This window comes from Bos indicus, chromosome 13 (genome assembly GCF_029378745.1).
Source record: "Bos indicus isolate NIAB-ARS_2022 breed Sahiwal x Tharparkar chromosome 13, NIAB-ARS_B.indTharparkar_mat_pri_1.0, whole genome shotgun sequence".
In the NCBI taxonomy this organism is placed as follows: Eukaryota; Metazoa; Chordata; class Mammalia; order Artiodactyla; family Bovidae; genus Bos; species Bos indicus.
In genome coordinates, this window is record NC_091772.1 from 29,324,960 (window position 1) to 29,350,888 (window position 25,929).

Here is a 25,929-nt window from a genome sequence, read left to right on the forward strand (position 1 = left end):
CAATCTACTCTGATAGTAAATTCAGATACTTTGCTGAGCACAGCAAAACAGCTGAGAATGCAAGGTTGGGACAAGGACCAGACCTGGATCCTAATCCTGACGGCTTCATCTTACAGCCAACTTGTTACTTCTCTAACCCTCAGTTTCCACATCTGTGAAATGGGAAGCCTAAAATGGCATTCATTTCAGAGGCTGTTTGTGTGCATTGATAATCCTCTCCCAAGTCTCCCAGATCAATAAACGGTGTCAACCTTCACCCCGGGGCTGAGGCTAAACACAGACGTGTCGCTCGTGACTTCTCTCCTCTCCTGTTATCAGCTCCAAACCATGATCAAGTCCTGATGGCTCTATCTTCAAAATATTTCAGGATCCATCCAACCACTTTTCACCAGCTCTATCCCAGTTCCCAGGACTCACAGAAACTTCCCACAGGTCCTCTGGCCTCCACTCTGGCCTTTGCAATCATGGCTACAGGGCGATATTTACAAAACACAAGGCTGATCTCCTCCACTTCCTGCTCAGGACCCTCCCCTGGTCCCCAGTGGCCTGCAGGCCTACCTGATGATTGCCTCCAGCCCCTGGGTTGTTATCTGTACTTGCTTTTGCACAGACAGATGCAGGCCTACCTCTGCTCCTGCCCCTTGACCTGATTTCTTTATAGCACCAACAGGGCTCTGAAGCACATCATCCATGTCTGCCTTATACTCTGTCTTCCTACTAGAAGAGAAGCCCCATGTATGCAGAATTTTGCCCCTCCCATCCACACTCTCCAGAGTCTGGCACAGGGTCTGGCATGGAGAAAAATTCACTAAGCATTTCCTGAAGGAATAAAGAGCTCTCATAAAGTACTTAGCACAACACCTGCCAGGTAGGAAGTGCTCAAGAACTGTTAGTTGGTAATAATGAAAATATTTATTATAATTACATTTCACAGATGAGAATATGGAAGCCCTCCTAGGTTAACTGCCTAAGCCAGTCAGATGCTAAGTCTGACAGGGTAGTACACGTCCATGGTGACTCCCTCCACAAGCACAGAATAACTGATGCTCCCTCACTCCCATCCCACAGCAGGAACACAAAGCGTGATGCAGCCGGTCCTGCTCTCCCTTCTGTGCCCTGCCTCCCCTCCCCTTCAAAGAGTCACCTGATCCTAGGGGATGGCCACCATGATATTGAACCCCTGAGCAGCCCCAGGAACGACGACTGATCATCCTGAGTGTGCCAGTAGGTAAACTGAAGACAGGCTTCCACCTCTCCCTCAAGACCACTCTAAGAAGTAGGCAAGGCTGATTATCTTCATATAGATGAGGAAGTAGAAAAAAGAGAAATAAATGACCTGCTAGGAAACCATTAATGGTGAACTTGGGCCAAGGATTCTGAACATTTTAAAACACCAGGCCTTTCTCTTTCCAACACACTGCACTACTCTGGGCATCTGGGAAAAAACAAAAGGAAGACAAAGAACCCTGACCACAGCTTTACCTCTTTTAAATGACATGACAATGTACAGGAACAGAACGTTCAAAAGAAAGTGCGTCTATATGTGTGTGTTTCTGACTCTTTGTGACCCCATGGACTGGAGCCCACCAGGCTCTTCTGTCTATGGGGTTCTGGAGGCAAGAACACTGGAGTGGGTTGCCATTTCATTCTCCAAGGGATCTTGCTGACTCAAGGATCCAACTTGCGTCTCCTGGATCTCCTGCACTGACAGGCAGATTCTTTACCACTGAGCCACCTAGAAAGCCCCCTTCTATCCTAGATCTGATAGATAGAGTGCCTGAAGAACTATGGAATGAGGTTCATGACATTGTACAGGAGACAGGGATCAAGACCATACCCATGGAAAAGAAATGCAAAAAAGCAAAATGGCTGTCTGGGGAGGCCTTACAAATAGCTGTGAAAAGAAGAGAAGTGAAAAGCAAAGGAGAAACAGAAAGATATAAGCATCTGAATGCAGAGTTCCAAAGAACAGCAAGAAGAGATAAGAAAGCCTTCCTCAACGATCAATGCAAAGAAATAGAGGAAAATAACAGAATGGGAAAGACTAGAGATCTCTTCAAGAAAATTAGAGATATCAAGGGAACATTTCATGCAAAGATGGGCTCGATAAAGGACAGAAATGGTATGGACCTAACAGAAGCAGAAGATATTAAGAAGAGGTGGCAAGAATACACAGAAGAACTATACAAAAAAGATCTTCACGACCCAAATAGTCACGATGGTGTGATCACTGACCTAGAGCCAGACATCCTGGAATGTGAAGTCAAGTGGGCCTTAGAAAGCATCACTATGAACAAACCTAGTGGAGGTGATGGAATTCCAGTTGAGCTCTTTCAAATCCTGAAAGATGATGCTGTGAAACTGCTACACTCAATATGCCAGCAAATTTGGAAAACTCAGCAGTGGCCACAGGACTGGAAAAGGTCAGTTTTCATTCCAATCCCGAAGAAAGGCAATGCCAAAGAATGCTCAAACTACTGCACAATTGCACTCATCTCACATGCTAGTAAAGAAATGTTCAAAATTCTCCAAGCCAGGCTTCAGCATTACATGAACCGTGAACTTCCTGGTGTTCAAGCTGGTTTTAGAAAAGGCAGAGGAACCAGAAATCAAATTGCAAATATCCGCTGGATCATGGAAAAAGCAAGAGAGTTCCAGAAAAACATCTATTTCTGCTTTATTGACTATGCCAAAGCCTTTGACTGTGTGGATCACAATAAACTGTAGAAAATTCTGAAAGAGATGGGAATACCAGACCACCTGACCTGCCTCTTGAGAAATTTGTATGCAGGTCAGGAAGCAACAGTTAGAACTGGACGTGGAACAACAGACTGGTTCCAAACAGGAAAAGGAGTACGTCAAGGCTGTATATTGTCACCCTGCTTATTTAACTTCTATGCAGAGTACATCATGAGAAACGCAGGATTGGAAGAAGCACAAGCTGGAATCAAGATTGCCGGGAGAAATCTCAATAACCTCAGATATGCAGATGACACCACCCTTATGTCAGAAAGTGAAGAGGAACTCAAAAGCCTCTTGATGAAAGTGAAAGTGGAGAGTGAAAAAGTTGGCTTAAAGCTCAACATTCAGAAAACGAAGATCATGGCATCCAGTCCCACCACTTCCTGGGAAATAGATGGGGAAACAGTGTCAGACTTTATTTTTCTGGGCTCCAAAATCACTGCAGATGGTGACTGCAGCCATGAGATTAAAAGACACTTACTCTTTGGAAGGAAAGTTATGACCAACCTAGATAGCATATTCAAAAGCAGAGACATTACTTTGCCAACAAAGGTCCGTCTAGTCAAGGCTATGGTTTTTCCTGTGGTCATGTATGGATGTGAGAGTTGGCCTGTGAAGAAAGCTGAGTGGTGAAGAATTGATGCTTTTGAACTGTGGTGTTGGAGAAGACTCTTGAGAGTCCCTTGGACTACAAGGAGATCCAACCAGTCCATTGGGAAGGAGATCAGCCCTGGGATTTCTTTGGAAGGAATGATGCTAAAGCTGAAACTCCAGTACTTTGGCCACCTCATGTGAAGAGTTGACTCATTGGAAAAGACTCTGATGCTGGGAGGGATTGGGGGCAGGAGGAGAAGGGGATGACAGAGGATGAGATGGCTAGATGGCATCATTGACTTGATGGACGTGAGTCTCAGTGAACTCCAGGAGTTGGTGATGGACAGGGAGGCCTGGTGTGCTGCGATTCATGGGGTCACAAAGAGTCGGACACGACTGAGGAACTGAAATGACTGAACTGATACATATCCACAATGGCATTAACTTCCTCCAGCACAAGGACATGTTCATACCTGTCCATGAGACACCCAGAAACAACTGATTATTTATACTGCAGGAGTTCATAACATGACTGCATGGTTTTGTAAACTGATGAGCATGGATCACACCCAGATGCCTGAAAAACCAGAATGAAATGTGAGTTTAACTTGAATGCTCACCGAGTGCACTCTGGGTTACATATACTAACAATGACACAGAAAAGCTGACACCATGGGATCACAGCCTCTCTCCTAGACATGTGAATATGACACTTTACAAAGGGTGCCAGAATCTGTGTCCAAGAATAGAATAAAACACACCGTTTCTAATAGCAAAGCCGGGTTATCTTTAAAACACTCCTGAAGGCGTGAAGGCATCCCGAAAGGTCAGATGAAAAGGGATCAAGTCTTTCACCCCTCACCTCCTCTCACTGGTGTCCCTCATCAGCATCTTGGCACCACTGCTGTCACCAAAAATCTGTGCACAATGATACAAGACCCTAAACACCCATGGCCAGCCATGTCTCATGGACTGGGTTTTAGGGCTTCAGGCCCTTGAGGTAGATCTTACCAAGTGCATCTCACAATCAAGAGCACTAGAGCTCCCAGGGGCTCCGTGACTTGTGGAGCTCATGAAACTGGGTGGGTGTGTGTGTGTGTGTGTGTGTGTGTGTGTGTGTGTTTTAGTTGCTCAGTCATGTCGGACTCTTTGCAACCCTATGGACTGTAGCCTGCTCCTCTGTCCATGAGGATTCTCCAGACAAGAATACTGGAGTGGGTTGCCATGCCCTCCTCCAGGGGATCTTCCTAACCCAGGGTCTCCCGCATTGCGGGCAGATTCTTTACCATCTGAACCATCAGGGAAGCCCAGAATTCTGGAGTGGGTAGCCTATCCCTTCCCCAGCTTTTCTTCCTGATCTAGGAATTAAACCAGGGTCTCCTGCATTGCAGGCGGATTCTTTAGTAGCTGAGCTACCTGGTTCTAACTCAGATGTGTCTGGCTTCAAAGCTCCAAACCATTCCCCTACAGCACATTCATTAACATGCCCCATTCCCCAATTCCACTCCTCTCACTCAGGGTTGGTACCAAGCAGGGCTGTACCCCATAGATGCTTCACTATAATACCCTTGGCATTGACAACAGAAAGGAGAACAGAGAACAAGGTGAGAAAATCCTCCAGACAACACATACCTACAACCCACCAGGATTTGGACAGCTGGTCTACCTGCACTGTTTTTTTTTTTTTTTTTGTTTTTTTTTTTTTACCCCTATCTTTTGCCTAGGTTCTACAATCCTTCATTTAAGACTTCTCCATGAAACAATTGCTAAGGTTTTATAATTCAGGAGCATATCCAGGAATAGCACTGCAGACAGCCCATACATAGGTCATGCTGTTTTCACGGCTCTGAGGGTGGAAGGAGCTTTTTTTTCACACTGTCTATAAGGAACATCACTGTCACCAAACTATGCCTCCTTCCCATCTCCCCAAGCACACGAGGAACAGACTACGGCTACTGCTTTACAGTTGCTCTAACCAGCTGCTTGACCTTAAATGCAACCCTTGGTAGAACAGCAGAGTTCACAGAAGAGTTCACTCATGTCAAAGCCACAGTCCTTCTTTTTTTGCATCGCTCCCCGTTTTTCTTCCTACAGCTCAACTGAGTCTGAAAGGTCTTCTTAAGTAAGTCCTCCCACAATTTCCCCACAAACCCCTCTCTTATGTTTTCAATAGTAACAGAACCTTGGGTGGGCACAGATGTAGTTGGTCCTGCCTCCCCCCACCACATAACACTAGCTCTCAGGTCCTCAGAATCCCTCGGACCTGCTGGGACACCTTGTCCCCAACTGGCCTGCAGGTATACTGTCAACGAGAACATTAAGAACAAGACCTTGGTTTCCCAGTCCCTCCTCAATTTTACAACAGAAAGTGCCCCAAACCCTCAACCAAATTCTAGACACAAGTGAACAGTCTTCCAAATTGATTCCACCAAGCTCCTATCACCAAGCTCTCAGCCTTGAGTGAATCACACTAAGTTCCCACCATGCCTCTCACCCCAGACACTTCAACCACAGTTCAGAAACTCAATCCCACAGCCTGAGCTGGGATTTACACCATTCTTTTTGAGATACCTTAATTCACAAAGATTCTCTTCCCTTCTCTTAACATCATGGTCATTGAACACAATGTTTACGCGATTTTATGCAATTCTTTAAATATTTTCCTCTCCTACCCTGCCAAGTGGACAGGGGCCCAATGGGACTTATCAACTGCAGTATGCCCAATGCAAGGGCAGTGCCAGCACATGGGAAGAGCTAAGAAAATGTGTGTTCAATGAAGGAATGAATAGAAAACAAAGCATGCCCAATCAGCCTTAGAAATAGCCTCTTGTCCATTCACCAGGACTAAGTGGCAGCTAACCAATGATTTTCTCTCTTTTACTGACAGGGTCCTGGAATCAGCAGCATCAGATGCGATAAAAGCGTGAATCCTTTTCAGCGGAGTTCCCTGGGTACAGTGCATAAGGAAAGGTTTACAGTTCAGATGGATGGGGCCCAGCACATCTTGCACGAGAAGGAGAAAGGGAGAAACTGGTTTGTTTCACAAACGAAGAGCAAAACTAGGCCAAGCTTGGACAGGGAAATGACGTGAGGAAATGCAATGAAGTCTCCTCAGGTCATTCCAGCACTAAGTGGCCCCGGGCTGTGCACACAGTCTCCTCTGTTGCACAGTTCTCTCCCTGCACAACGGGAGCCCAAAGTGAGATGCAAAAACGGGTCAATGCTCACAGCTACTTTCTCCAGACTTAAAAAAGGCTGACAAGTTCCTATCTCTCAAGATACCCGGGGACTTCAAAAATGCCTCAAATCTAGACCTCACCCAACAAAACCTCCTGGCCCCTTTTCTCCAAACATGTTCACAGAGAATTCTGGAAGGAAAGGGCAGACAGGACATTAAGAAGATGAAGCCCTATGAGACTTCCCTGGCAGTCCAGTGGTTAAGACTTTGCCTTCCAATGCAAGGGTACAGACTGGATCCCTGGCCAGGGAGCTAAGATCCAACATGCTTCATGGCTAAAAAACCAAAACATAAACAGAAGCAATATTGTAACAAATTCAACAAAGACTTTAAAAATGGTCCACATTAAAAAAAAAAATCTTAAAAAAATATGAAGCCATATTATTAACCTACTATGTTCCCTCTTTTTAAAGAAGTTTTCCACACCTTAACTACTCCCCTCAAAATCAGTAAAAACTCTTTTCCACCTCTGTGACATTTTAAACAATGAAGAAATCAAAGGAATGAATGAACGAATGACCACATACACATCCTACCACATACAGCTCAGGAACCAGACTTCTCAGAGCACTTCTCTCAAATTCAAACCAAGCCTGCTTTTAAACATGTCAGGAATGGAATCTCCAGGCCACAGGGATAGGCCATCACAAACAGCCATACGAGTCTGTAACCCTGGACCACTTCCAAACTTTTCTCTCCTCCCTGTGAGGCAACAGAACTTTTAAGAGCAAAGCTACTCAACTCTGACCTCACATCCAGCTTGGTTGTGCTGCTCGGACTGTTCCAGGTCACAGGAGGGTTGAAAAATACGACTGAGAGATTCTGATAGTCCCTGTTTTAGTTTCTTTTGACTTCTGGATGGAGAAAGGTACCGTTATCACAACAGGTCACAAACTTGACACTCACAGGTCACTGTTGTAGACCTTCTGTGTCTACGGGTATTGGTTGTAGGACCCCTGAGGACATCAAAATCCACAGATGCTCACGTCCCCAAATAAAATGGTGCAGTACGATGAATACCGTTGGCCCTCTGCATCTTGGGGTTTGGCACCTGCAGATTCAATCCTCGATTGGTTGACTGTGGGGATGTGAAACTCAGGGGTTTGGAGAGTCAACTGTACTGCATTGTAAACCCCCAAACACACATGCAGAGTAAGGAGCCCCATGTTAGAAACGGGAACAAAGACAGCACCTGACAGCACGTAACCACGACTTCCTTCTCGTACATTTTTGTAACTTCAAAAAACATTGCATCATCCTAATCATCAATCTAGCACTTCTGAACAGTCAATTCCAAGACCTCTTTGTAAATTTTCATATTGGAGAAATTAAATGTTGGAAAATTTTACAAGTGGAAAATAAAAGTATATAAAGACAAAAACATTCAGTGGCCAAATGTGCGGTTTGAACAACTTTTTTGTTTTTGTTTTTTTCCCAGAACACAGGCACTTCAAAACTACTCTCTACACTCACAGGAAAATCCTTCTTGTTTTACTTTCCCAGTGTAAGGTCTTTTAGAAGCAAACATGTCACCAGCTACAAAACCATGGCTATTCCTGGTTCTACAAAAAGAGTTCCTTTCTGTTACAATTTTTCATGGATCTTAGAACAGTTTTATTTTCTTTAACATTTTAAAAAATGAAAGGTTGCTTTTATTTTTTTAAAAAGTCAACCCCAAACTATTCCTGAAATCCAAGGAACAGAGTACATTAAATGCTTTCATCAGTCTGTTCTTTACTATTTAAGTGGAACTTGCATTGTTTTTTCCTACTTCTTCCCTCCCCCTTCTGCACAGGTGGTTATTTGCAAGGCTATAAGGAAATATATTTCAAACAATTTGTTGGCAAAACACCATTGTGGACTAAGGTTATTAGAGATCATATTTTAGACCGATGGTAGTGGTCAAGATTAATAATCAGTAACTCCTTCATTCATTCACATTCACATTCACATTCACAGACACACACACACACACACACACACACACACGCACGCACTTACTTACTTCACACCAGGGTTGCCAAGCCATAAATGAAGCAAACACGCCTTTATTCTAGGGGATGTCTGGGTGGTTGGGTACATGAGTGACTTTTTTTCCCCTGTTTCTTTTCAATTTGTTAATAAACATATATAATTTTACACCTAAAAGCTTTAAACTGGGAACTACTAGCACTAAGAAATCTCTAGACATGCACCTCAGATACTATCTCAACTTAAAGCAATTTGTACAGCTGAAATCTCCAACGTGATGAAAAGGGGACATGGTCCGAGGAGAAACTAAGTATCTGTTGGCAAGTTAAAAATATAAAGCCTAACAGGTCTTATTCCAATTTTCTATATTTGTCTTGAATATCACACTCATTCTCATCAAAGAACTTTGCTCTACTGTCAATTGACTCAAGTCTTCCAGCGAAAGGCAGGAAGATCTGTATCTTAAACTACAGAGAAGATCTGCTATTTATCCTCTACGGGATTCCTCTTCATATTTCAGGACTGTTACCATCCCCTATACAGCTCGTCAAAACTTGGCCAGAGGCATCCACGCTATCCCAGAGGGGACCCGAAGATGCTCGGGGGAGGAGTTAATGAGAATCAAAATTTTAGGACTCCTTGGGTACAGACGCCACCCAACATACTGGGTTCACTGGAGCAGTAGGAGCGGAGCAGAGAGGAGGCAGAAATGGAAAAGTTACTTGTAGGCTGGTTGGGAAACAGTGCCCTGATCACCTTTCAACCAGCGGGGCAACCCCCCCGCGGCCCCTCCTTTGTTTGCCCAGGCGGAGAGGCTCCTCGGCGGCAAGGGCTGCTAGGGGCGAGCCGGGCGCCCTGGGCTCGGCATCTGGCCGCGCGCGGCGCAGCCAGTGGGCAGCGCATCCCTCCAAGCAGGGTCTCTCCATTTTCAGGGCCGGGGAAGCAACAATAAGCTGAGCGGAGCGGCCGCCCAGGCTCGCCGCACTGGCGGCGCCCCCCGTATCTCCTGCACCCCCGGGTACCGGGGACTCCCCGCACGCGGCCCCTGCCACGCCCCGACCCCGCACGCCGGACCCGTCCCCTGCACCGCGCGGGGTGGCCGGGGCTCCCCGGAAGCCCACCGCCCTGCGCACCGTAACCCCCCAACCCCCGCACGCAAGGACCCCCGCCCCAGCGCCAGCCGCGAGGAGGGGAAGCCTGGCGGCCCTTCCCACTGGGAAAGCCTCGAGCCGGGAGTCAGAGCAGGGTGGGCGGCCGTGCCGTAACCCTGGCGGGCACCCCGCCTCCCCTCAGCTCCCAGTCTTTGTGTGCAAAGTAAGTGCTGGAGGCGAACCCACCTCGGCGCGCGCACAAAGGCGCGCGGCTCCCTCCCCGGCGCTCGCTCCGGGTGTCTGCGGCGGCACCCAGCGGCCCAGCAGCTGAGAGCGGCCCGGGCGGCGGTTCTGAAGGCGGCGGCTACCCGTCCGGCGCTGGGCGGCTCTTTCACACCCCGCGGCCCGGCGCGTCCAAATTAAGCGGCGGGGCGGGGCGGGGGCGGGGCGAGATTGCCGAGGCCACGCCCTCGGACACGCCCCGCCGCGCTGGCTGGAGCTCCGCGCTCCGGACCGTGGCCCACTAGGGCTACACCGGGAAAAAGTCAGCGGGTTTGGTTCCGGAGGTTTTCCTTCTGTGGTTTTAGTTTGGTTCGCTTTGGGAACTCTCGAAGGAGAGAGAATACTGTTTTGGAACAAAAAATTGAGTATCACCAGATGAGAGAAATGGGAAATTAAATTACGCACACACACACCCCACCACCACTACCACCACCCCCGCAAGCACAAGCACTCTGGAGTGTTTGGCTGCTGTTGTCTGGCTTCAAACTTCCCCGTTAAAATCCTGCCAACACGTGTCCAGAGAAAACTCAAAGGGACAGGGAATCAGATTTGTTTTGTAACTGTACGTATTTACTGGCCAACCAGGGCCTGAAACCCAGAGACAGGGTAATTTGTTCAGACTCCTCCTCCTCACTCATGAAAGGGTATTTAAATTTATAGGAAAGGAGAAAAAGCTTTGTTTTGCCTTTTTTTTTTTTTTCCCCTCTCAGGTTTTCATTTTTCTCAGCTCTCAGAGCAAATTGTTTTCTGCCCAACCTTAAGACTCTTAGATTACAATCTACCTGAATCACAGAAGGTTAAAAAAAAAAAAAAGTGGGGGAGGTATCTGTTTCAGGGTAACAAACAATAAAGACAACAGGTAATGGGTTTTAGATCAAAAGCTTTTTAATTTTCTTGGCCGCAGATGAATAAACACTTACTTATGGGCAAACCTTTCTGACTGAAACAGCTTGGGTCATGATCACACAAAAAAGTCATATCAATTATGGGTTTTGGTAAACCAGTTGGGACTTCCCAGGTGACTTAGGGGTAAAGAATCCACCTGCCAATGCAGGAGACTCAAGTTCCATCCCTGGGTTGGGAAGATCCCCTGGTGAAGGAAATGGCAACCCTCTCCAGTATTCTTCATCAGGGTAATCCCGTGGGCAGAGGAGCCTGGCGGGTTACAGTCCATGGGGTTGCAAAGAGCCTTGTACACGACTTAGCAACTGAGCACACGAACGAATGACTTCCTCCAAAGACGCTCTGAAGTCACAACACTTTAGAGTCTGGTCATCCCTAGGCCCTGAAGCCCACTAGGGGGTGGGATCACCTGCCACAGGATTTAGAGAGACAGTGTCTTCCAAGCCCCAAAATTCACCTGTGTGAACTTTATCCACTCTGTTCCCCACAAGTCTTACTTCTCTCCCATTCTTGGGCTGTGTTGGCTCTGCTCTTGACAATGGATCCACCAGTCACCAAACCAGAATCTGGGATCCGGCCTAGATTTTCCCCACTCCCCACATGGGAGTCAGCTCTACATGATGCCTTGATGGCTTTCCCTGCCCCCATCCCACTGGTTTTGCCACAGTTGGCCTTTGGGGTCTATCACCACCCTGTAGCAGTAGCCTCCCAATATCCCCAGCCTCCCATCTCACACATGCTTTTCCTCCAGATTGCTTCCCCAGTGAACTTTCAAAGTTCTAATCTACTCTTAAAACCTTTAGCTAGTGGGAAGCTACTATATAGCACAGGGAGCTCAGCTCCATGCTTTCTGATGACCTAGAGGGGAGAGATGGGAAGGGTGGGAGCAAGGCTCAAGAGGGAGGGGATATATATATATATATATATATATATATAGAAACAAAATATATATATATATGTAGAAACAAAAACATCGTAATGCAATTACATTCCAATTAAAAATAAATAAAATAAAAAATCCTTTAAAGGATGTTCAATTCCTACTACATGACCCAGTTCAAGTTCCTTCACACAGTACCCCATAGAGCAACACATTTTTTGGTATCACCTTGATGACCTTCCTGGGGTCTTTCTACTTCCCCCAAACACATACCCATGGCTCCACTCAGCCAGAGTGCTGTATTTGCTAAATGGCCCTATTTTGTGACTATGAGGACTGCATGAAAGAATCAGTCACCTGCTGGCTTTTCTACACACCTCCCCTTTGCCTAGCACACCTCCCCACCCCAACCCCCAAGAGCTCCTCTCCTCTCTGAAACCCAAGTTCCTCTGAGAAGACTTCCTAACTTGCTCAAACTGAATGGACTTTTTCTGCCTCTCCGTACCTAGTATGACCTTATAATTAGTGCACGAATTATAAATATGCGCCCTCCTTGAGCAGAGTTTATACTTGATAGATATACATATCTTCACAGATATACATAGCCTCCTGCTTAACCTAGTGTCTGGCATATAAGAAATGTTAGGTACTGAATTATGTCTTCCCCAAATTCGTATGTTGAAACCCAAACCCCTAATGTGACTATATCTGGAGATAGGGCCTTTAGGAAGGTTAAATGAGGTCATTAGAGGGGGAACCTAACCCAGTAAGACTGGTGACCTTATAAGAAAAGGAAGAGATACCCGAGGTCTCTCTGTCTGTGTGTGTGTGTGCGCACGTGTGCACACACACACACACACACATAGAGGCCATGAGAGAACACAGCCAGAAGGCAGTCATTCGCAAGCCAGAAAGAGCTTCACCAGAGATCAACCCTGCCAGCACCTTGATCTTGGACTTCCAGGCTCCAGAACTGTGAGAAATAAGTGTCTGTGGTTTAAGCCACTGTTACGGCAGCCTGAGCAGAAGGATGCCTTAAATTTTAGACTCTAACCCTGGAAAAGCACTGACCCACCAGTGAGTCTATAACGTCCCCTCAAAGCAGCCTGGACAAACGTTGATGATGCCAGGACAATGGACAGAGTGTCTAGATGTGATAAGTGACCACATAGCCTCGTCCCTGCCCTGGAGAGAAACAGAAACATGCAGCTTATTCCCTAGACTGGGGTGTTAATGTCCAGAAGCTCTCAGCCTCTTCCTTACCTTTGTATCAAGAACCATTACTTCTTCTAAACCAAAAACAATGAGGCGATCAAATATTTACTTTGCACTTCTTGAGTCAAAGCTTTATTAAAAGATAGGATGCCAATACTCATTCATTAAGTCTATGGTTTGGGGCTTCTATTATATTTCACATTCCTGAGAATCTTAAGGAGATCTTAATTCAGATAGGATCAAATATCCAATTTGGCTTGGCACCCCTGGAGTCACTGTGGGTGGAACCCAGAAATAAGAACTTAAAGGTTATGGACTAGGACTTCCCTGGTGGTACAGCGGATGAGAATCCACCTGTCAGTGCAAGGGACGTGGGCTGCATCCCTAGTCGGGAAAGATTCCACATGCCTCAGAGTAACTAAGCCTTCATGCCACAACTACTGCGCCTAAAGTCTATGCTCCAGAACAAGAGAAGCCTCCACAATGAAAAGCCCACACACCACAAAGAAGAGCAGCCCCCACTCACTGCAACTAGGGAAAGCTGGCACCCAGCAACAAAGACCCAGAGCAACCAAAAAGAAATAACTTTTTTTTAATTTTAAAAAGGTTATGGACTAGAGTGTTGGGGGCTTCCCAGGTGGCAATCACCTGCAAGTAAGACAAAGGTTTGATCCCTGGGTTGAGAAGATCCCCTGGAGAAGGAAATGGCAACCCGCTCCAGTATTCTTACCTGGGGAAACCCATGGACAGAGGAGCCTGGCGGGCTACAGTCCGTGTGATCACACAGATTCAGACACGACAGAGCAACTTGGCATGCACACACAAACGCAGTGTGATATTTATGCTTGAATCCATAGCCTCTATCAACAGCACTTGGACCATATTCAGGACGTGACAGGTGTTTGTCCAGTAAATAGCCTGGACTTTCAGGGCACAACTAGACTTCCCAGGGGTTACATCAGGTGACACATAACTCTCAGCCTGAGTCTGATGTCCTGGTAGATTCCATATTCTAGATGTGAACAGAACCTCAGGAAGGTCAGGTGAGCTGGCGGCACCTCCCTGGGTCTCTAGTCCTGGGGTGGCACAGTTCACCAGGTGTACAGAGAGCCTTTGCTCACTTTCTCCAAATATAAAGCAAAGAAAATGTTCCCCCAAGTAGTTTTTGAGTCTTTTAACCAATCATTAGTGATAGATTCTCTACTGCAGAGTACACATATTAATCTTCCATATAGGAACACTCACCCAAAAGACCACCCATACTCTCAGCTTTAACCTCATCCTTCAGCTTTGACATCTGGGACCTTTTATATTCTTTCCTAAAGAAAACTGAGGAGAGCAGAGATGAACATTTGAAGGGAACATAAAATAGAACAAAAGAGGTCAATTCGGAATGAGATATGTTGTGTTTTAATCTCCCACTTGGTCATTTTCCCTATGTATGATCTTGAAATAGTTGCTTTATGCCCGAACCATCATCCTACAGAGCTCCAAACAGATGAGAATGGCTTAACCGTGCCCCAGAGGAGGGAAATTTTTTTATGTATCTATAGTCTTTTGTGTCTTAAATTTTGCACTGTATACATGGCCATTTGAATAGATAAGAGTTCATTCAAACAGAAATAGAATCTTAATTTTCAGTTCACATTTTAAAAGTCATATTCTTCAATATCTGTATCAGTTATCTATTAATGAATAGCCCAGCATGTCAGAACGTAGTGGTGTAAAATAATGAATGATTTGCTTTGCTCACTGTGCTGTGGGTTGGCAATTTGGAGGAGGCTCAGCTGGGATACCTCGCTTCTGCTCTGTTTGGTTTCTGTTCTCTTGCACTCTATCATGCATTTGCTGTCACCTGGGAGGTTGGCTATGGATCGGCTTGTCCTGAGCGGCCTCAAAGTCCAGATGTTGGCTGGAGCTGTCTGCTTGGGTACCTCAGGTGCAGACTCACAGGGACTTCCTCCCACGGCAGCTGGTCCCAGAGGAAGCCATCAGGCCTACTGAGACCTAACCTCATCCTGCTACATTCTGTAGTTTGAAAATCACAGACGTAGCCCAAATCCAAGGTTTAGGGGCTCCACCCCTTGGAGCATGAGCATTTGTGAGTATGGGAATGGAATCACTTCATTAAATATGCTAACAGCACCAGTAAGAAAAAGGAATCCTCTTCCCTTTAATAGTTAATGGTTAATCTGCTACAAAGCGTTTCGCAAACTTTACAACACAGCCCTGCTTCATAATGTACTGGACACTTTGCCATTTCTAGAGTCTAAAATTCAGCAGAGTTTTAATTTCAAAACCTTTAATAATATGTGTTGCCTAAAATGCTTGATTTTGATTTTGTTTTTACAAAACACTTGTCTTTATTACCCATAATTTTAAAATCAAAGGGACTCTATAAGATGGTGATTCAACTTTGCAACTAAACATCCCCTAAGAATCCAAAGAAACAGCTGTTAGTCACATAAACAACTAGGGCATGATGCAAAGGTCTGACTTTTACGTCTTTTTCTTCACATAAATCCAAAACCAGAAGAAAAGAAGGATTTCCTGAGTGTCTTCCTGTACATTAAGACAAAAATCTCTAAAAGCAAAGACAGGGGGAAAAAGCACTAAACTCTCATCCTGTCAAAAATATTAAGATGTCTCAGTAGTAGGTATATATTAACGAGTAAATAAACCATCTCTGTACATAAGCATAGTAAAGACGATTCCTCCTAAATGTTTCCTAATTCTAAAACCAACATAGAAAACAAGTGGCCAGTTCACTGAGAACACTGCATTTACTCCAGCTTTTTTTTCTTCTTGCTCTACATTCCAGATACATTTCTATTAGCAGAAAGTATCCCTTTAAATGCCATAATGGTAATAACTGGTTGGATGCTATTTATACATATTCACCTACCTTTTAAACAATGCAATAAAGTAAGTTCATGAAGTTTAGAATAAAGACCAGGCTAAGGCAGAAGAGATCTAAACCATGGCTCTGCTACCAACTAGCTTTGTGATTTTGGACAAGATATTTAACTTACTGCAGGCTATTGCCTCTGGATTTAGTGGTTAGTGATTCAATTGAAATCTATATCTAGATAAATGCATGTTATGTGTAAAAAATACAGCACTATTGCACACACACATATATATACATATATATAAAGACGTGTGTGTATACATATATGTTCTATCTAAAAATTACAGTGTGAATGGTTTTTCTGTTGCTATCCCATCTTGGCTGGAAGTTGGAGGCTGCTTAATCTACTTTGGGCTTGCAACTAAAGTCCAAACCACAAGCTAATGTTAAATCTTGCCACAGAAAGTTTGCTTATTAACTCTGCCTAGATAATTGCCACATGATTGCTAATGATTCCTGGGCTTTAAAAAATGCTCTCTGAGTGATAACATTCTTTTATATGTTCCACCAAAATTCAACATGGACTAAAATGCTACCTAATGTCAGCTATAGCTGGATAATATTAATATTAATAAATATTTGAACTTGATAAGGATAAAGTTCCCACATGGCACAGTGCTAAAGAATTCACCTGCCAATGCAAGAGATACAGGAGACACTGGTTCGATCCCTGGGTTGGGAAGATCCCCTGGAGAAAGAAATGGCAATCCACTCCAGTATTCTTACCTGGAAAATTCCATGGATGGAAGAACCTGGCAGGCTACAGTCCATGGGGTTGCAAAGAGTCGCTCAGTTGACTGAGCGACCAAGCACATACCCATGAAGGAAAATTAGAGAGAAAGACTGAGTGATAAAAAGGACAGAGTCATGTGGGGTGGCCGAAGGCTAGTTTCTGGCACTGTTTGTAATCCTCCTGGGCACCCCTCAGTCACTTTCATTGTGTAAAACAACCTGTGTTGTTCTAATTGCAGCTTGACCTGATGACTGCCTTTTTGCAAGTCAACAGCTGAGACACTTTTCAAGAAATCGGACTTTGACGTGCACCTGCTTTTCCCAAATCATTTCTCCCTACAACAACTGCTTACACCATCTGCTCTCATCAACATGAGTGCATAAACAACTAGTGGTTTGGCCAAAAAGTTTGCTCGGGTTTTTCTGTAACAGCTTATGGAAAAACCTGAACAAACGTTTTGGCCTCCCCAGTAGTTAAATGGATAAATGAAGACATGCAAAGATAGAGTAGAAGCTATTTCTTTTTCTTTAAAAGATCAATAGAATTGAAAAACTTCTGTCCAAAATGATGAGAGACAGAGAGACAAAATTTAAAGAATATTAGGAATTAATGTAGAGACATAACTATTGATACTCAAGACACTCAAAAGAGAATATAGAAATACTAAGAACAACTTTACCTGAAAATTTAAATGAAATGGAAAAATTCCTAGAACTTGCTCCAAGTGATTCAGAATGAAATAGGAAACTGGGAGAGTCCCACACACATTCAATGAGTCAGATCAGCAGTTAAAATTTTCTCGCAGGATAGGAGGAACCTAGTAGTAAGGAAATTGATTTTCAGAATGATTAATGATATTCATGGCTTAGTTAAATATATGTCTCATCTTTTTGAGAGACAGCTTAGCAATGTGACCAATCAAAAGCAGAACTTCTCTTTTTTCCTCTCAGCTCCCCTCAGTTCAGTTCAGTCGCTCAGCCATGTCCAACTCTTTGCAACCCCATGGACTGCAGCATGCCAGGCCTCCTTGTCCATCACCAGCTCCTGGAGTTTACTCAAATTCATGCCATTGAGTCGGTGATGCCATCCAGCCATCTCATCCTCTGTCGTCCCCTTCTCCTCCAGCCTTCAGTCTTTCCCAGCAGCAGGGTCTTTTCCAATGAGTCAGTTCTTCGCATCAGGTGGCCAAAGTATTGGAGTTTCAGCTTCAGCATCAGTCCTTCCAATGAATGTTCAGGACTGATTTCCTTTAGGTTGGACTGGTTGGATCTCCTTGCAGTCCAAGGGACTCTCAAGAGTCTTCTCCAACACCACAGTTCAAAAGCATCCATTCTTTGGTGCTCATCTTTCTTTACAGTCTAACTTTCACATCCACACATGACTACTGGAAAAACCCTACTTACCCTCTCATTAAGAGGACCTCTGACAGTCTCCGTCCTACAACTTTAGGGTAATCATCATTTCCTCTCTAGGGCCCCACATCTACTTGGGTCACAAAGCCAGTCCATTGCTTTCACTGTTTTTCTCTCATATCTGCATGTTCCTCTCCATTTCTATCAAACTCTGCCTGAACCACATATACATAATTTTCATTGAATGGACATCTATGAACACTCCTTTCCTCCCATCCACCCCACACAGTGAACATTATCGCACAAGCCATAGCACCTGTAGAGCATGTCCAGCATAACTAGTTACATAAGGCTTCCTTCCTCACATCCAGACCTTTAGTTGCCCTTTAATTAAAATTAAAAGTTACTTCTTTCTTTAAGAAATTATTTTCTGAAAAGTGGAAAGGCATCCCCCGCCCCCCGCCCCCGCACCATACACACAATGGTAAATATGTGAGGTAGCATGTTAATTAGCTTGACTATGGAAGAAGCACAAGCTGGAATCAAGATTGCCGGGAGAAATATCAATAACCTCAGATATGCAGATGACACCACCCTTATGGCAGAAAGTGAAGAGGAACTAAAAAGCCTCTTGATGAAAGTGAAAGAGGAGCGTGAAAACATTGGCTTAAAGCTCAACATTCAGAAAACGAAGATCATGGCATCCGGTCCCACCACTTCATGGGACATAGATGGGGAAACAGTGGAAACAGTGTCAGACTTTATTTTTCTGGGCTCCAAAATCACTGCAGATGGTGACTGCAGCCATGAGATTAAAATATGCTTACTCCTTGGAAGGAAAATTATGACCAATATAGATAGCATATTGAAAAGCAGAGACATTACTTTGCCAACAAAGGTCCATCTAGTCAAGGCTATGGTTTTTCCTGTGGTCATGTATGGATGTGAGAGTTGGACTGTGAAGAAGGCTGAGCGCCGAAGAATTGATGCTTTTGAACTGTGGTGTTGGAGAAGACTCTTGAGAGTCCCTTGGACTGCAAGGAGATCCAACCAGTCCATTCTAAAGGAGATCAGTCCTGGGTGTTCATTGGAAGGACTGATGCTGAAGCTGAAACTCCAATACTCTGGCCACCTCATGCGAAGAGTTGACTCATTGAAAAAGACCCTGATGCTGGGAGGGATTGAGGGCAGGAGGAGAAGGGGATGACAGAGTATGAGATGGCTGGATGGCATCACTGCCTCTATGGACATGAGTTTGGGTGAACTCTGGGAATTAGTGATAGACAGGGAGGCCTGGCCTGCTGTGATTCATGGGGTCGCAAGAAGTCGGACACGACTGAGCGACTGAACTGAAACTGAACTGAGTGATCATTCCACTACACATATTCTGAAGGAGATCAGCCCTGGGATTTCTTTGGAAGGAATAATGCTAAAGCTGAAACTCCAGTACTTTGGCCACCTCATGCGAAGAGTTGACTCATTGGAAAAGACTCTGATGTTGGGAGGGATTGGGGACAGGAGGAGAAGGGGACAACAGAGGATGAGACGGCTGGATGGCATCACTGACTCCATGGACGTGAGTCTGTGTGAACTCCAGGAGTTGGTGATGGACAAGGAGGCCTGGCGTGCTGCAATTCATGGGGTCATAAAGAGTCGGACGCAACTGAGCGACTGAACTGAACTGAACATATGTGTGTATCAAATCAGCATGTTATATATTGTAAATATATACAACTTTTTCTTCAAATGGCTTTCTTTTCCATCAAACAGCCAATGTTAATGAATTCAGTTGAGCTGAAAATTAGGAACACATATAGAGGCAGGGGACATTTACTCTCATAAAACAATGCATTTTCTCATGAATTATAGTTACTGATCAGATTTATTACTTTACAAGAACTGTACACATTTTCAGAAACAGTAGCTTCTAGGACTTCCCTGGTGGTCCAGCAGATAAGACCCTGCACTTCCAATGCAGGAGGTGTGGGTTCGATCCCTGGTCGGGGAACTAAGATCCCACATGCCACATCCAAAAACAAAACAAAAAACAACAGTGAACACAATGGAGAAAAATCCCTGCCTTTACCTGATACACATTCTAGACAAGGACATCAAACAAGAAAGGAAGGAATGAAAAAAGAAGGAAAGAAAGAAGAAAAATAGAAAGGCATATAATATGTCCAATAGCATTAGTTATTCCTACACTATAGGAAAAACCAAGTGGGATAGATAACTAATAAGGACCTACTGCATAGCACAGGAAACTGTACTCAATACTCTGTAATGGCTATATGGGAAAAGAATCTTAAACAGAGTGGATATATGTGTATGTATAATAGATACACTTTGCTGTACACCTGAAACTAACACAACGTTGTAAATCTCATCTATAGTCCAATAAAACTTTAAAAAATAAAATAAGCTAGGAAGGGGATAAAAAGTGGTGATAGGAATGTGTAATTTTAAATAGGGTGGCAAGGGAAAGTTTCTCCCAGAAAGTGACATTTGGGCAAACAACTGGAGGATATGAAGGCACTCCTTGAGCAGGCATTGGGAGGAAAATCTTTGCAGGCAGCTAGAATAGCAGTGCAGAGGGCATGAGGCTGACACACACAGTAAGTTCGAGAAACAGCAAGAAGGCAAACAGTTGAAAGGCAGGTCCAGAGGAAATGATGGATGATGAAGTCAGATCACAGAAGGCCCCATGGGCTGTTGAAGGGCATCTGGCTTCAACTCCGAGCAAGCTGGGAAGCCACCAGCAGAAGATTTCGAACAGAGGAGAGACCGGTTTGATGTACATTTTTATGGGCTCACCCAGTTGCAGGGTTGAAGACAGACTCCAAGGGAACAAAGGTGGAAGCAGAAAGAATATTTGGAAGACTATGCATTCTTCTGGGAGAGAGAAGGTGGTGGTCACTGGAACCTGAGTCATGAGAAAGAGTTACATGACGGAAATTGTGAAGGTAAAACCAATTGGATTTGCTGACGGATTATGAGATGGTGAGTGGGAGAGAAAGAGAGTCAAGGATGACTTCAAAGTTTGGGGCTTGACTTGAACCTGGAAGAATGGCATTTCCTTTTTCTGAGAAGGGGGACGAGTTCAGCTTTAGGTATGTTTAGTCTGAGCCGCCCTCCATGATCCAAGTGAAAAGATCAAATAAGTAGAGCTGACCCTTGAACCACATAGGTGTGAACTGCAAGGGCCATTTAAACCAGGATCTTTTCACTAAATACGCACTACAGAGTCTTGAATGGCTGAATCCGCCCATGAGGAACTGTGGATATGTAGGGCTGATTATCGATTATACCTGAGTTTTTCGACTCCAGGAAGGGTCCATGCCTATAATATCTGCGTTGTTCAAGTTGAACAATGTGCTTGGATGTGAGTTTGGAATTAACAGGAGAGGTCCAATCTGGAGCTATACATTTAGAAATCATCAGTGGGTATATGATACTGAAAGCTGGGAGACTGCATATGTCATCAAGGAAATGACTGAGGTCTCTGCTCTGGGCCACCTGGCATTTAAAGATTAGGGAGGTGACTGGAAAGTAGCAAAAGACACTGAGAATGAACGGCCAGTGAAAGAGAATGAAAACCAAGAGACCAGGGTCCTAGAGTTCAAGTGAAGCCAGTGTTTCAAGAAAGGGAGAGCAGTCAGCTGTCTCAAACACTGCTGGAGGCCCAGTGAGATGACCATTGGATTTACACACTCCATGTCACTGGTGAGGCAGAAGGGATGGAGACCTGGAGGGAACCAGTGTTCATGGTGGCACTTTTTTTTTGTCCACATCATGCTGCTTGTGGGCTTATATTTCCCTGAACAAGAATTGAAACCGGGCCCTCAGCAGTGAAAGCACAGAGTCCTAACTACTGGACCGCTAGGGAATTCCTGCAGCACTATTTGCAATAGCCAAGCCATGGAAGCAACCTAAGTTGCCATCAACAGACGAATAGACAAAAAAGATGTGATATATACACACAATGGAATATTACTCAACCATAAAAATGAATGAAATCTTGCCATTTGCTGGAACATGGATGGACCTACAGGTTATCATACTAAGTGAAGTAAGCCAGACAGAGACAGACAAATATTATATGATATCACTTATATGTGAAATCTAAAAAGTAATATGAATGAACCTATTTACAAAACAGAAACAGACTCACAGACACAGAAAAAAACATGGTTACCAAAGGGGAAGGGTGAGGGATAAATTAGGAGGTTGGGATTAACAAGTACATACAACTATATATAAAATAGATAAGCAAGAAGGGTGTACTGTATAACACAGGGAACTATATTCAATATCTTGAAATAATGTAAATGGAAAATTTTAATATATTATACTTCTATGTTCTATGTATTAGTTATAATATAAATTTATTATAATTATAAATTATCATATATATTATAATCATATATAAAAATATATATCTGAATCACTTTACTGTACACCTGAAACTAACACAATATTATAAATCAACTACATTTCAATTACAAAAAAGAAAGAATAGGAGGGGAGGAACTGGAGGCAACTGATATAGGCAACTTTTTCTAGGGAGGTGCTGCTAAGTTGCGTCAGTCGTGTCTGACTCTGTGCGACCCCATAGACGGCAGCCCACAAGGCTCCCCATTCCCTGGGATTCTCCAGGCAAGAACACTGGAGTGGGTTGCCATTTCCTTCTCCAATGCATGAAAGTGAAAAGTGAAAGTGAAGTCACTCAGTCATGTCCAACTCCTAGCGACCCCATGGACTGCAGCCTTCCAGGCTCCTCCGTCCATAGGATTTTCCAGGCAAGAGTACTGGAGTGGGGTGCCATTGCCTTCTCCGTCTAGGGAGGTAAGCAACGGTAAATACTGAGCTAAGAAAGGTTCTATTAATATTTATGTTTTATTTTTAAATTGGAAGAACTTGATGGCATGATGAGGCCTAGGTGTAATTCTTGTTACTTTCTTTGTAAGCTGATAGGGATGATCCTGTATGGAGAGAATTAGTGATTATCCTTATTGGCCTTTTGAATATTAAACCCTAACCTTGCTAAAGGGAATGCTTTACTCCAGCCAGTTTCCCTCCCATTGGCATGAACATAATTGCTCCCACCTCTGAACCTTGTTCATACAGTTCCTTCAGGCAGGAATGCTATTCCCTCCCCTTTTAACAGATCCAAATTCTACCCATGTTTTTGTTGTATTGTTTTCCTTTTTTACTGAGGGGTATATGGGATCCTGATTTCAGGACAAGGAATCAAACCTGAGCCCTCTGCATTGGAAGTGTGAAGTCCCAACCGCTGGAACACCTGGGAAGTCCCTCTGCTGCTGCTGCTGCTAAGTCACTTCAGTCGTGTCCGACTCTGTGTGACCCCACAGACGGCAGCCCACCAGGCTCTCCCATCCCTGGGATTCTCCAGGCAAGAACACTGGAGTAGGTTGCCATTTCCTTCTCCAATGCATGAAAGTCAAAAGTTTAAGTGAAGTCGCTCAGTCGTGTCTGACCCTCAGTGACCCCATGGACTGCAGCCTACCAGGCTCCTCCATCCATGGGATTTTTGGCAAGAGTACTGGAGTGGGGTGCCATTGCCTTCTCCAGGGAAGTCCCTCTACCCATGTGTTAAATTTCAGCTCAAGCCCTACTTTCCCCATGAGGCCATCCCTAATTTTTATCATCTGGATTCATTGCTTTTTATTTTCTTTATAACACCCAGTATTTTTCAAACACTTATTAAATATCTCTGTCTGCAAAGGAGTGAGCTAGATATGAGACAAGAACACACTGAATATAAAGCACAATATCTACACTCTAGAAGGCAACAAACTTGTTATCTGTCACGTATTATAATTTTTTGTACCTTTTTTTCCCCTAATTACCTTGAAATCTTGAAGGCAGGCAGGAATCAATATTTTCATCCTCTTGGTATTTTTAGTACAATGAGAGAGCCATGAGACAAATAAGATAGATATTGTTTGAATTATATTAAAAATTCAGTATGATGGAATTATTAACAGGACCATTATGTTACTTCCCGATTGTAGAAATAATCACCCAAAAACTCAGCTTCCAGTTTATTCCCTCAAACATTCTTATGACAATTATTTGTCATCTTTCCAAAAGATGTTAGATATTTCCCTGCTGTGTCACAAAAAGTTTCTTAAAGTAATTATTTCAAAAAAAGGATTCTGATTTCCTTGTGGCAGGCAGAGCTATATCTTTATTGGGAATTTTTATAAAGGCACATTGCCCATTTGCTGGAGTGACTGTTGTTTTAAGACTGGGTTTTCTATATAGGAAAAGAATCTGATTAGCAGTTCTATGGAGCAATTGGAAACTTGTGTTTCAATATAGATCAAGGCCAATAAAAAGACAAGGGACATTGTTTTAACTGAGATTTCCACAATGCTCTGTGCTCTCTGGATGACACAGAGTCAGCCCAGAGGACTACTGATGAGGTTGAAACATGAATATGCATGAGCTTGAATCACACCCAGAGGCTGATAAAGGGTATTGTCCCTCGCCTGGGTCCGCCTGGTATTAAAAAAGTGGAGGCACTCGGAGAGTATACAGCTGGCAAGTCTGTAGCAGATCTTCTTCTAGGCTTCTGAGAACACAACACTTGATTGAATAAGAACAGCAATCATGTAGCAGATGCAAACTGGGATGAATAAACAACAAGGTTCTACTATCTAACACAGGGAACTACATTCAATATCCTGTAATAAACCATAATGGAAAAGAATGTGAAAAAGAATGTGTACACACACATACATATATGTATATAACTGAGTCATTTTGCTGTACAGCAGAAATTAACACAACATTGTCATTCAATTATACTTCAGTAAAAAATAGATTTAAGAAAAGATACATTTGAGTCCCTTGTAGTAGTCAAAGAGTACTTTAACTGGGATTGACGTATACACACTACTATATAAATAAAACAGGTAACTATTGAGAACCTACTGTTTAACACAGGGGACCCTACTCAATGCTCTGTGGGGACCTAAATTGGAAGGAAATCCAAAGAAGAGCAATATATGTATGTGTATATATATATACATATATATATGAATCACTTTGCTGTGCAGCAGAAACTAACACAACATTGTAAAGCAACTATACCCCAATAAAAATTATTAAAAAAAAAAAAAAAGAAAGTAGCGAAAGTGAAAAAAAAAAAAGAAAAGAATAATAAGGGCAGGTGAGCAGATAAGAGCAGTCGAGGAAGAGAAGGGGAGAGGGGACAGGAAGGCCTTACCAGGGAGGGGACAGGGGTGGGGTAGGAGGGGAGGCTGGAAAGGAAAAGGAAATTAGTGGGGAGAAAGACACAGGATATTTTAAGAGTTTTTTTGAAGGTCATGGCCTGGTTCTCACTGTGAATTCAAGACTCAGGAAAGAAACCTTCCTGTTGAGGCCTGTGTGGGACTCTTGCTAAGCTCCCTGTAAATGGTGGTTGTGTACAAAGAGAAGTATACAGCTGGCAAGTCTGTGGCAGATTTGGGGCTGCACCTGAAGCCTGGGGCCCTTTTCCTGGGGAAGACAGATGTAAACTTGAAATGGGCAAGTTCACTTGAGAGAGCCCTGGTCTTGCCCAAGAAGGCTGAAGCCATGCAGGAGACACAGTCTAAAAGAACATAACTGGCATACGTCAAATATGATTGAATATAAATCTGTATTAATACATCCTGTCATTGAAGCTTAATACAAGTTATCTTTGAAAGATTGCTTTACACCACTTTATTTTTACAAAAGACTTATGTTGGTACCTGTTTTCGCTAACTGAAATCCGAAAGCGATTTTTGCTTTTACGAAAAAAAAAAAAAAGGTAGAAAGCAAAAATAGTGTTCCGTGTTTGTTTTCCAGCAAGTTGTTGTAGAAACAGTGAGCATTCATGCAGGGAGAGGGGCCCCACTAAGCTCCTTCCCTGGGAACCACGCTCAGCATCTCAGCATCAAGTCGTTATAGCTTTGAACTGTGTCTGTGAGCATCTCTGCTTTATCTCCATTTATTTCGTGCACAC

At 43.9% G+C, this 25,929-nt stretch overlaps 1 protein-coding gene across 1 annotated transcript in view; it reads right to left on the reverse strand.

The window, feature by feature from the left end:
* Positions 1 to 10,041, reverse strand: part of FAM107B (family with sequence similarity 107 member B) — a 79,496-nt gene extending 69,455 nt beyond the window's left edge. The window contains exon 1 of the mRNA XM_019973081.2: positions 9,883 to 10,041. The gene's annotated coding sequence lies outside the window, so the exon portion shown is untranslated. The remainder of the gene's footprint in view (positions 1 to 9,882) is intronic.
* Positions 10,042 to 25,929: the final 15,888 nt, after the last annotated feature.